Below are 12,202 nucleotides of genomic sequence, written 5' to 3' on the forward strand. Positions count from 1 at the left end.
TTCTCCTTTTAATGGGTGCATAATTTCATTAAATTATTCCTTATGCTTTCACAGCATAATTTTAATGTTTTCATTATAGTTTAAGCAGGTATATATGACTATTTTAATCTTACTTAATAAGCTAGCAACATTCTAAGAGCTTTATGGTGATTTCTTGTTGGTTTAACTTAAAAGACATAATTATTTTTACAGCACACAATTATAAGCATTTATTAGCATTTTCTCCCAGTTTATAGATTGATATTTGAACTTATGTAATGTATCTTTAAAAAAAAAACATTGGATATTTATAATTGCAGAAGGGCCTCAGACCTCTTATAAATTGATAACTCAGTCACAAAATAGGGCTTTTCCAAACTCATTCTTTTTTGTGACCTAATTGTTTTATTCACTTCACAAAATTACACCTTTTGTAGTTGCTTCTAATGAAGTTTTATTGTCAGATTGCCTTGTTTTCATTTCTTTGGCTTAATTAAAACAAATTGTGCATATATTTTTTTAAAAGAATCAACTTCCCACACTTTGCTAGACCAACTAACTACTTGCTATATTCTAAATGCTATCTATCCTTGTACCCAGAGAAAAATGTAGTTACCACCCCTCCTCAAAGAAGCCTACTGTTTCAGGAAACGGAGACTGTCACAGAAAACCACAACTGAATGTAATGATTGCAGAGATTAACAGATCATGGGGAACCCAGAGCCTTGAATACATTTAAATCATAGCTCCTGCATTTTTGACCCACAGAGCATCATGGAAGAGAACATAAACATTTTAAGTGCCAGAATACCAGGAAGTCTGCTGTGAAACTGTCTATTCTGCAACAGCTCCATAAACAAGGGGACAGTGGCAAAAGTAATGGACTTGTTAGTATGGAATGGAAAAATTCAGAAGATCCCACCCCTAAACAAAAACCACAGGCAACTAATGATTCTTGTGAGACAGAGAATTCGACCATCCCAGGGATGACCCCTTATTGACTGTGCATTGAAGAGTGGTCAACCCTGAACTCATACACATACAAATACTGAAAACAGATTCAGCAAGTTTGGAAAGAACACAAATCAGTGTTTTGTGTTATGTAGAAGAAATCCAATAAATAATTTTCTAATTACATAGGGCAGATTGACTTTTCAATGACATTATTAGATGTCAAATAACTGTATCAGAACATAAAACGTGACTCAAGAAAAGAGACCATAGGAGATAAATAACCCTTGTAAATGTTACTGTTTATACTGCAAAAAAAATAGGTAAGTACTAAATTGCATGTATGGAGGGAGGAGGCAGTATACACTACACAGTTTAAACTCTGGTTTATAATGAACAAATCAGTTGATTCGGCTTTCAACGGGAATACTAAAAACATAAGTATAACTTTTCTAATCAGAAAATTAAAAAAAGCAATATGTAGAGAAATTACAAGCATGATATCAGGACAGTGGGACTCACGCAGAAGTTTGCTCAGTGTGCACTTGTCTGTCAGTTACAATAAAAGAACACCTACAAGTCAGTTATCAGGTAGAAAAAATAGGAAAGATAAAAAGCTGGGCCATGAGGATGCTCTAGATACACCACAATGTACTTTAGTTATAAATCACACATGCAGCTCATTTTATCCAACATCATTACTGCCTAGGCCCATAGTTGGAAATTAAAGCTTCAGAATGGCACTTAATTACAGAGGTGGGGGTTACCAGAGAAGGTGGTGTGGGAAAGGCTCACATATGAGTGTAAACTGGGAAGTCATCTGGAAATATCTCTGTGAACAATTGTGTCTCACATCTACTTGGTATCTTATTAATCCAAAGCCCAAGAAATCACATGGGCTGCCCAGTCCCTCAATAAGTCTTACCTGGTCACTACCTCTTACTAACACTCTACTTACATTTCTTAAGGGATGTAAAAGGATGTTCTGGCTTCCACACCCCCCAGATAACTTCAAATTCAGCACAACATCAGCTCCTCAACTCCTGACAGAGCATTGGAAGAAAGATAAGGATTTGTGTCCAGATATGTTCTTTTTCCAGAGTTTGATAAAAATATTTGTCTATGCTCATATCCCTCAGTTTCAGTAGAAGCTGCATGTGGGGACTGCTACACTGAATTACCTTCAAGGAAACGATGGAGACATGAGGCTTCCTTTAAAAGGAGTGTTGTTGCAACTTTAAATATGGGGGGAATGTCAGTAAGGTTGCTGAGACCATTGACTCTTCTGTTATCCCAGTTTTTCAACTGTGTTGCCATGGGGAGAATGGTGCATCTCACATTCATTTATGAGGCAAGGTGAAAGCTAATGTGGTCACACACTTCCTTGATCTCAATATTTAGAAAATGTGGAAGGAGGGTTACATTCACTTGAAGTCAGCCTGGGCTACACAGAAGGCTGCAGCCCAGCCTGGGCTACATGGAAAGACAGTCTCAAAACAGAAGAAAGAAAGGGAGGAGTGGGTCAGGATCACATTCAGACCTTGTTTCCCAGACTGACTGCTACTTACCAGGTCTCACAGTTTTATTTGCTTTTCAGTGTTCTTCTCCTTTGTACTTCTGAGACCCGAGAAAGTGTCCAAAGAAAAATGTCAGCAAAAACTGAAATATTTGAGGAATGTGCCTTGTGTTGACAGAATTGAAGGATACAGATACTGCATAATTTTTTCACCATAAGGCATGCAATAGTAGAGCACCATATGTAACCTAATACATAGCCAGAGAAGAAGCATTTCCCAGAAGAGAATAAATCCTAGCTCTAGGTGTAGTAGCAGAAAAGGACAGTCATGCAATTGGAGAGTCACTGTGTTTGTGAACTCACAACTTCTCAGGACAAGAATTAGGAGTCAAAATTCACTACTCACCATCCCATACAGTCTCCTAGTGATGCCTCCCATTACCTCTAAAACCACATGCTTAAACTGAAAGGCTCTGTGTCCAGACAAGGAAGATGCTGGTTTGCTTTCCACACCTTCCAGGCAACTAAGGATTTGAAAGCTTGTCTTAAAAATAAATAAATAAATAAATAAATAAATAAATAAATAAATAAATAAAAAAAACTGTATTTTCTGCCTGATAGGAGAATAGACTGACCCTCTGTCAACCATTGGTCGCCTGCTTTCTAGGTGTGTCCTTTGAAGGGGGTCACTTCTAGTTTGTGAGGTAGAAGAGAGATGCTGGAGTGGGGCATCTGTACTTAATTGGCCTATACCCATATCCTTCTTCCTCTTCACTGGCTTCCTTTTCTCATTTCTAAAATTTAAAAAGAAAAACTTTAATTTTTCCCTCTTTGACTTCTGGAACTAGAAGAGAAACTAATAGAAAATAGCAGTTGATATCACCTCAGTTGCTATTTTTATAACTATGGTGTATATGTATGTATGTGTGTGTGTGTTGTTGTTGTTCTTGTTTATTTTTTTCTGTTCTAACTTAACTAGATTTTTTTTATTATTATTTTCTTTATTTATATTTCAAATGCTATCCCAAAAGTTCCCTATCCCCCCCCCCCAGCCCCTGCCTCTACCCACCCACTCCCACTACTTGGCCCAGGCCTTCCCTTGTACTGGGTCATATAAAGTTTGCAAGACCAAGGGGCCTCTCTTCCCAGTGATGGCCAATTAGGTCATATTCTGCTACATATGCAGCTAGAGACACAAGCTCAGGGGGTACTAGTTAGTTCATATTGTTGTTCTACCTACAGGGTTGCAGCCCCCTTCAGCTCCTTGGGTACTTTCTCTAGCTCCTCCCTTGGGGACCCTGTGTTCCATCCAATAGCTACCTGTGAGCATCCACTTCGGTGTTTGCCAGGTACTGGCATAGCCTCACAAGAGGCCGCAAAATCAGGGTCCCTTCAGCAGAATCTTGCTGGCATGAACATTAGTATCTAAGTTTAGTGACTAATGATGAGATGGATACCCGATGGGGTAGTCTCTGGATAGTCCATCCTTTAATCTTAGCTCTAAATTTTGTCTCTGCACCTATATCCTTTCATGAGTTTTTGTTCCTTATTCTAAGGAGGAATGAAGTATCCACACAATGGTCATCCTTCTTGGTTTTCTTGTGTTTTGCATAATGTATCTTGGTATTCTAAGTTTCTGGGCTAATATCTGCTTATCAGTGAGTGCATATCTAGCGATCTCTTTTGTGATTGGGTTACCTCACTAAGGATGATATCCTCCAGATACATCCATTTGCTGCTTGTGGACGTTGTACATCGTGGTGCGCACTAGGCTCCGCACCACGATGTACAACGTCCACAAGCAGCCAGAGTGGTTGTACAAGCTTGCAATCCCACCAGTAATGGAGGAGTGTTCCTCTTTCTCCACAACCACACCAGCATCTGCTGTCACCTGAATTTTTAATCTTAGCCATTTTGACTGGTGTGTGATGGAATCTCAGGGTTGTTTAGATTTGCATTTCCCTGATGACTAATGATGTTGAACATTTTTTCAGGTGTTTCTCAGCCATTTGATATTCCTCAGTTGAGAATTCTTTATTTAGCTCTGTACCCCATTTTTTAATTTTTTTTTGAATTTCTGGAGTCCAGCTTCTTGAACTCTTTGTATATATTGGATATTAGTCCTCTATCAGATTTAGTATTGGTAAAAATCCTTTCCGTACCTTCCAGGCAACTAAGGTTTGAAAGCTTGTCTTAAAGACAAACAAACAAACAAACAAGCAAATAATATATAAATAAATAAATAAATAAAACTGTATATTCAGCCTGATAGGAGAATGGAATGACCCTCTGTCAACCATTGGTCGCCTGCTTTCTAGGTGTGTCCTCTGAAGGGAGTCACTTCTAGTTTATGAGGCAGAAGAGAGATGCTGGAGTGGGGCATCTGTACTTAATTGACCTATACCCATATCTTTCTTCCTCTTCACTGGCTTCCCTTTCTCATTTCTAAAATTTAAAAAGAAACACTTTAATTTTTCCCTCTTTGATTTCTGTAACTAGAAGAGAAACTAATAGAAAATAGCAGTTGATATCACCTCAGTTGCTATTTTTATAACTATGGTGTGTGTATGTGTGTGTTTGTGTATGTGTTTTTGTTGTTATTATTGTTTCTTTATTTTTTTAAGTCCTACACTTCTACTTCCCTTCAAAAGCTCCTCTCAAGCAAAGACTTTTTCCTGCAAAGTAAATACCACTAAAGACCTACTAGGAGAAATAAAGAAATCCATTCATGTGGCTTACTACACACCATGCCAATTAAGTCTTCCTTTTGTTGTTCCATTTTAATTTCTCTCACTGTTTTCCTGGAGCTGAGACCTCACTCCCCTTCCTCTGTTCTTTATGGTGCTGGGAAATACAGTCCATACTCATATATAAACCTCTGCCTCTCTCCTCCAACCTAGCCTACTCATACACATACAATGTGTGTACAAAAATAAATCTACAAGTTCAGGCAAGCCATAGTAAAACCTCGTATTATGTGAGAAATCAGGATTCCCTCAGTAATAGAAGAATTTTAAAACAACCCCCCCCAAAGAAAACATTGTAAAAACAGATTCAGAAGGAAGCTCAATCACAGTTTTACTAAAATTTCAGAGCAAAGCAACAGAGTAAGCAGGCTGTAAATCTGGGCAGCTGACAGGAGGAGGGAGATGGAGAAGGGGAAGAGAAAAAGCCATGCCTTTGACATCCCAGGAAAGCTGGCATGTCCAGCAATGGAAGTTGAGGGAAAACTCCATGGTGGAGAGGGATGTGGGTTTCAGAAATGATGGAGAGTCTAGAGGGTCAGGAAAATCTTGCTTGGGCTTTTGGCCCATGTTCAAAAGAAAAGGAGATCCTAAGAAAGAAAAGCATACTTTACACTTTTCTGAGTTAGAGTGCATTGAGAGAAGTAGACAGGCTTAACTGTGCCCCCCAAGGGAAGGTCAGAGATGGCTGCATAGAGGGTGACACTTCTGTGAAGGATGAATGAACTGTCATTCCTTCTGCCACCTTACCAGTCTTCTGACCAGGGTACTGACATGTGCACCTCAATCAACTTAAGGGAGGAGGTTGATGCATGTGATCTGTAATCTGATCCACAGACCAGAGTCACATCTCAACCCAGAGTAGGGGAAGAACTCAGAATCCATTTTTTTACCATGCAGAAGTATCTTTCCCTTAATGTACATCAACAAAGAAGATCTTCATCTTCTCTGTGTTATTTTAAGCCCTGGGGAGGCAAATGTGATGCTTCCCTTTCTGGAGTTACAGGGGAGCACAAAAATGGATCCAACTCTGACCATGACAAAAGGGAATCATTTCCATGTTATTTAAAGGCCCCGAGTTATACAAAGGAAGAAAGACCCAGACTATAGAGTATACACAAGCTCTGAATTGGAATCCACAGTACAGAATTCTTAGTTCATATGTTCATGTTACTCTCCTTTTATTTATAAATGATTTTATTAAGACATGTTGACTAGAATATCTATATTACATTATGATCAAAAGAAGAAGGTTCAATGTTAAGGTGCTCAAATATTATCTGTGTTTTCAGGGACACCACTGGAAGGTTTGTGACCATGGATCCAACCATCTCATGCCACAACACAGAATCTACACCACTGAATGAAACTGGTCATCCCAACTGCCGTCCAATCCTGACCCCGCCCTTCCTGGTCCTTAGCACTGCCCTGGTGGGACTGGCAGGAAACACAACTGTACTCTAGCTCCTGGGATTCCACATGCACATTAAAGCCATCTCAGTCTATGTCCTCAACCTGGTACTAGCAGACTCCTTCTTCTTCCTCTACTGTCTTCTGCTACTGACTCTACTATGAATCATTGACTTCTATGGTATCTATGCCCATAAATTAAGCAAAGATATTTTAGGCAATGCAGCAATCATTACCTATATCTCAGGCCTGAGCATCCTCAGTGCTATCAGCACAGAGCACTCCCTGTCTGTATTTTGGCCAATCTGGGACCACTGTCACTTCCCAAGGAACATGTCAGCTATCATATGTGCCCTAATCTGGGTTCTTTCTTTCTCATGGGCATCCTTGATTGGTTCTTCTCAGGATTCCTGGGAGAGACTCATCATCATTTGTGGAAAAATGTTGACTTTATTATAACTGCATTTCTGAATTTTTTTTTATTTATGCTTCTCTCTGGGTCTAGTCTGGCCCTACTGCTGAGGATCCTCTGTGGTTCTAGGAGGAAACCACTGTACAGACTGTATGTTTCCATCTCTCTCACAGTGATGTTCTACCTCATCTGTGACCTGCTTCTTGGGCTTAACTTGTTCCAGTTATATGGGTTTGGGGGTTCATCTACACCATCCCTTTTGTCACATTTACCAAGTTACTGCACTCCAGTCCTGTGTAAACAGCTCTGCTAATCCCATCATTTAGTTCCTTGTAGACTCATTTAGGCTTTGTAGAAATCATTGGTCCCTCAAAAACGGTTCTTAAGAGGGCTCTGGAAGACTCTCCTGAGGAGGACAAATATACAGACAGCCATCTTCAGAAAATCATTGAGATGTCAGAAAGTAGATGTTGAGAGTCAATACATTAACTTACTCTTCTCTCAGAAACACCTCAATGACTGTAATGCTTTCAATTGTTTTTTTAAAAATCTAGTTTGCTTATACTTCTCAAACTAGTCAGAAATGATCATTTCTCCAACATTCTTGGCACTGTCAATGAATTTATCCAATATGGGCCAAAATTTTCTTTTTATTTCATTTTATTTTTATTAAGTATTTTCTTTATTTACATTTCAAATGTTATCCCCATTCCCAGTTTCCACTACAAAAATCCCCTATCCCCTTCCCCACCCCACCCCCTTGGCTCCCAAACCCACCCACTCCCATAACTGAACACTGGTTTTGCAATTTTTTCACTTTTTATTAGATATTTTCTTTATTTACATTTCAAATGTTACTTCCTTTCCTGATTTCCCCTCTGAAAACACCTTATCCTCCTCCCTTTGTTCACCAAGCCACTCACTTCTACATCTTGTCCCTGGTATTTCCCTACACTGGGTCATAGGGCCTTCACAGGACCTAGGGTCTCTCCTCCCATTCATGGCCTAACATCCTCTGCTACACCTGCAACTGGAGCCATGGGTCCCTCCATGTGTACTCTTTGGTTGATTGATGGTTTAGTGCCTGGGAGCTCTGGGGTGCTGGTTAGTTCATATTGTTGTTCATCCTATAGGGCTACAAACCCCTTCATCACCTAGGGCCCTTTCCCTAGCTCCTCCATTGTGGACCCTGTACTCAGTTCAGTGGATGGCTATGAGCATACATTTCAGTATTTATTAGGCACTGGCAGAGCCTCTCAAGAGACAAATATATCAGGTTTCTTTCAGCAAGTACATGTTATCATCTAAAATGTTTGAGTTTGGTTACTGTATATGGGATGGATCCCCAGGTGGGACAGTCTCTGGATGGCCTCCCCTTTAGTCTCTGCTCCACCCCTTCTCTCTGTAATACCTTCCATAGTTATTTTGCTCCCCCTTCTAAGAGGGACCGAAGTATCCATACTTTGGCCTTCCTTCTTTTTTAGCTTCACATTGTCTGTTAATTTTATCTTGGGTATTCTGAGACTCTGGGCTAATATCCACATATCAGAACATACCATGTGTGTTCTTTTGTGATTGGGTTACCTTGCTCAGGATGATATTTTCTGCTTCCATCAATTTTCCCAAGAATTTCATGAATTCATTGTTTTTAACAGCTAAGTAGTACTCAATTGTGTAAATGTAGGACAATTTTTTATCCATTCCTCTATTGAGAGATGTCTGGGAATAGAATTTAAGACTCAGAAATGAATGCATATACATATGGTCACTTGATATTTGACAAAGTAGCTAAAATCAGCCAGTGGGGAAAAAAGACATCATTTTCAATAAATGGTGCTTGTTCAACTGGCAGTGAGCATGTAGAAGAATGCAAATTGATCCATTCTTATCTTCTTGTACAAAGATAAAGTTCAAGTGGATCAAGGACCTCCACATAAAGTCAGATACACTGAAACTAATAGAAAAGAAAGTGGGGAATAGCCTCAAATACATATCAGAAGGGATTTTCCTGATTAGAACACCAAGAGCTTATGCTCTAAGATCAAAAACTGAAAAACTGGACCTCATAAAATTGCAAAGCTTCAGTAAGGCAAGAGTACAAAATGGCAACCAACAGATTGGCAAAGGATCTTCACCAATCCCACGTCCCATAGAAGGCTAATATCCAACATATACAAAGAACTCAAGAAGTTAGACTTCAGAGAACCAAATGACCTGATTAAAAAATGAGGTACAGAACTAAACAAGGAATTCTCAACTGAGGAATACCAAATGGCTGAGAAGTACCTAAAGAAATGTTCAACATCCTTAATCATCAGGGAAATGTAAATCAAAACAACCCTGAGATTCCACCTCACACCACTCAGAATGTCTAAAGTCAAAAATTCATGTGACAGCAGATGCTGGCAAAGATGTGAAGAAAGAGGAACACTCCTCCATTGCTGGTGGGACGACAAGCTGGCACAACCACACTGGAAAATTAGTTTGGCGGATCCTCAGAAAATTGGACATATTCTACCAGAAGATCCAGCAATATCACTCCTGGACATATACTCCAACATGTAATAAGGAAACAAGCTCCACTATGTTCATAGTATCCTTATTCATAATAGCCAGAAGCTGGAGAGAACCCAGATGGCCCTCAACAGAAGAATGGATACAGTAAATGTGGTACATTTGATGCAGGACATGGCCATCCTCTGCTACTTATGCAGCTGGAATCATGTATACACCTTTGTTGATGGCTTAGTCCCTGGAGGCTGGAGGCTGGAGGCTGGGTGGGTGGGTTGGGTCTGATTGGTTGATATTGTTCTTCCTATGGGGTTGCAAACCTCTTCAACTCCCTCAGTCCTTTCTTTAACTCCTCTAGTAGGGACCCTGTGCTCAGTCTAATGGTTGGCTGCTTACATCTGCCTCTGTATTTTAAGGCTCTAGCAGGGCCTCTCAGGAGACAGCTATATCAGGCTCCTGTCAGCATGCACTTCTTAGCATCCACAATAGTGCCTGGGTTTGGTAACTGTATATGGGATGAATCCCTACATTGAAAGTCTGTGGGTGACCTTTCCTTTAGTCTCTGCTCTACACTTTATCTCCATATTTGTTCCTGTGAGTATCTTATTCTCCTAAGAAGGACTGAAACACCCACACTTTGATCTTCCTTCCTATTGAGCTTCATGTGGTCTTTGAATTTTACCCTGGTTATTTGCAGCATTGGGCTAGTATCCACTTATCAGTGAGTGCATACCATGTGTGTTCTTTTTTGATTCAGTTACCTCACTCAGGATGATATTTTCTAATTCTATCCATTTCCCTAAGAATGTCATGAATTGATCATTTTTATATAGTTGAGTAGTACTCCATTATGTAAATGTACCACATTTTCTGTATCCATTCCTCAGTTGAGGGAAATCTAGGTTCTTTTCAGCTCGTGGCTATTATAAATAAGGTTGCTATAAACATAGTAGAGCATGTGTCCTTATTACATGTTGGAGCATTTTCTGGGTATATGCCCAGGAGTGGTATTTCTGTGTACTCCAGTAGTACTATGTCCAAATTTCTGAGGAACCACCAAACTGATTTCTAGAGTGGTTGTACCAGCGAACATTCTCACCAGCAAGAGAGGAGTGTTCCTCTTTCTCCATATATTTTCCAGCATCTGCTGTCACTCATCTTCTGCCTAGGTTTTGATTTTAGCCATTCTGACTGGTGTGAGTTGCAGTCTCAGGGTTGTTTTGATTGAACACACNTTTTNTTACATACATATTTTATTAATACATATTTGTTGGGAACAAGCAAAAGAAACCAATTTTAAGAACTACTATTTCATTTTCAAACTCCATTTAATCATAGAAACTAAATCCAAGGTCCCAGGACCCAGTGGGTGCTGGAGTCTTCCCAATAGTAGAACAGCTTCTATTACAAGGAAGTACTTGTCAGAGTGTTTGGGAAGGGCAGGAGACTGATGGCCATTGTTGTTTTTCTCAATTGCTTGATAACTTAGTTTTTAAGACAGAGCATCTCACTGAGCCTACAGCTCACTCCTTCAGTCAGACTAATTGGCCTGAAAGCCCCCAAGGACCTTCCTTTCTGCTTTCTTTACTGGTATGTGCCAAACCTGGCTATTATGTGAGATGCCAGGTGTTTGAGTTCTGGACCTCATGCTTGTGTAAAAGGCTCTTTACTGGAATAATCTTCCGAGAATCTCCATTCCTTTATTTTGTTCATTAGTGAAAGTCATGATCTCTTTTCTTCTAGTGGTGAGGACTGAAGCTGAGGCTTGTGTGTGCTAAATACACATACCACCCTCAGGCCTCCTTGAAATCCCTTAAGCATGTTGGCAAGCATACCATCCATGTATTCAAGTAATAGGCTATAGATTTAATGCTCACAATCTGACTGTGTGCATCTAGATATTCGAAGTAGTTTGCTCATTTATTCTGAGCTCCTGAATTTAAGGTTTGTGGTGATCTTGCTGGTGGGGGTGGGGGTGGGGTGTTGTGACTGTCTCACCACTAGGTGGCTAACCAAGCCCATGTTTTTCCTAAGTTTAAGGGGAACTTTGCCTTTAGAATTCTCATGCTGGCTCTCTGTCAGATGCAGGCACCTCTTCTGGTCACCAGCTTGTGCTCAGACACTGTAGCAGTCTTTCTATCTGTGGTGTACCCATAGGTCTCATAAAAGGGTTTGGTGTTGATTTCATGTTTTTTTCCTCAGTCATTACTGTCTGGGACAGGAGATGAGTGTACTGGCCATTGTGGTAGAAACACTGACATCCCTGCGCCCAGAGAGACCATGTAGCAATTGGGAGGAACAGGATATTTCTGTTTCAGGCTTTCCTCTGTTGAGGTAAATTCATGATTAAAAATAGCATGCTTGCATACAGGTAAGCAGGCCAGGGCAGAACCCAATCAATAGTGGTCCACTTTTGTGCCTATCTGGCATGGGGATCTGTTCAGAGGCTTCACAATGGTTTCCATCTTGGGAACAGACATTTATATGGCTCTGGAAAATACCAGAGCCTCACACTGAATTCTAGGTAACACCTTGAGGATTCTACTCTACTTTGTCTTAAGTCAGTGGCTGGGACTTTAGTCAGTGATGTGCGGTGTGAGGTTGGGAGTTGGATGCTGGGATATACTGAAGGCAGTTACACCAGAGAGCTAATGGATGAAGGGATCTGTACTATGTCAG

General features: G+C 40.2%; 1 pseudogene; it reads left to right on the top strand.

The window, feature by feature from the left end:
• The first annotated feature begins 6,507 nt into the window (after window positions 1-6,507).
• On the top strand, window positions 6,508-7,486 carry LOC110315395 (annotated as a pseudogene).
• The last annotated feature ends 4,716 nt before the right edge of the window (window positions 7,487-12,202 follow it).

Source organism: Mus pahari, unplaced genomic scaffold, assembly GCF_900095145.1.
Source record: "Mus pahari unplaced genomic scaffold, PAHARI_EIJ_v1.1 scaffold_10340_1, whole genome shotgun sequence".
Lineage (NCBI taxonomy): Eukaryota > Metazoa > Chordata > Mammalia > Rodentia > Muridae > Mus > Mus pahari.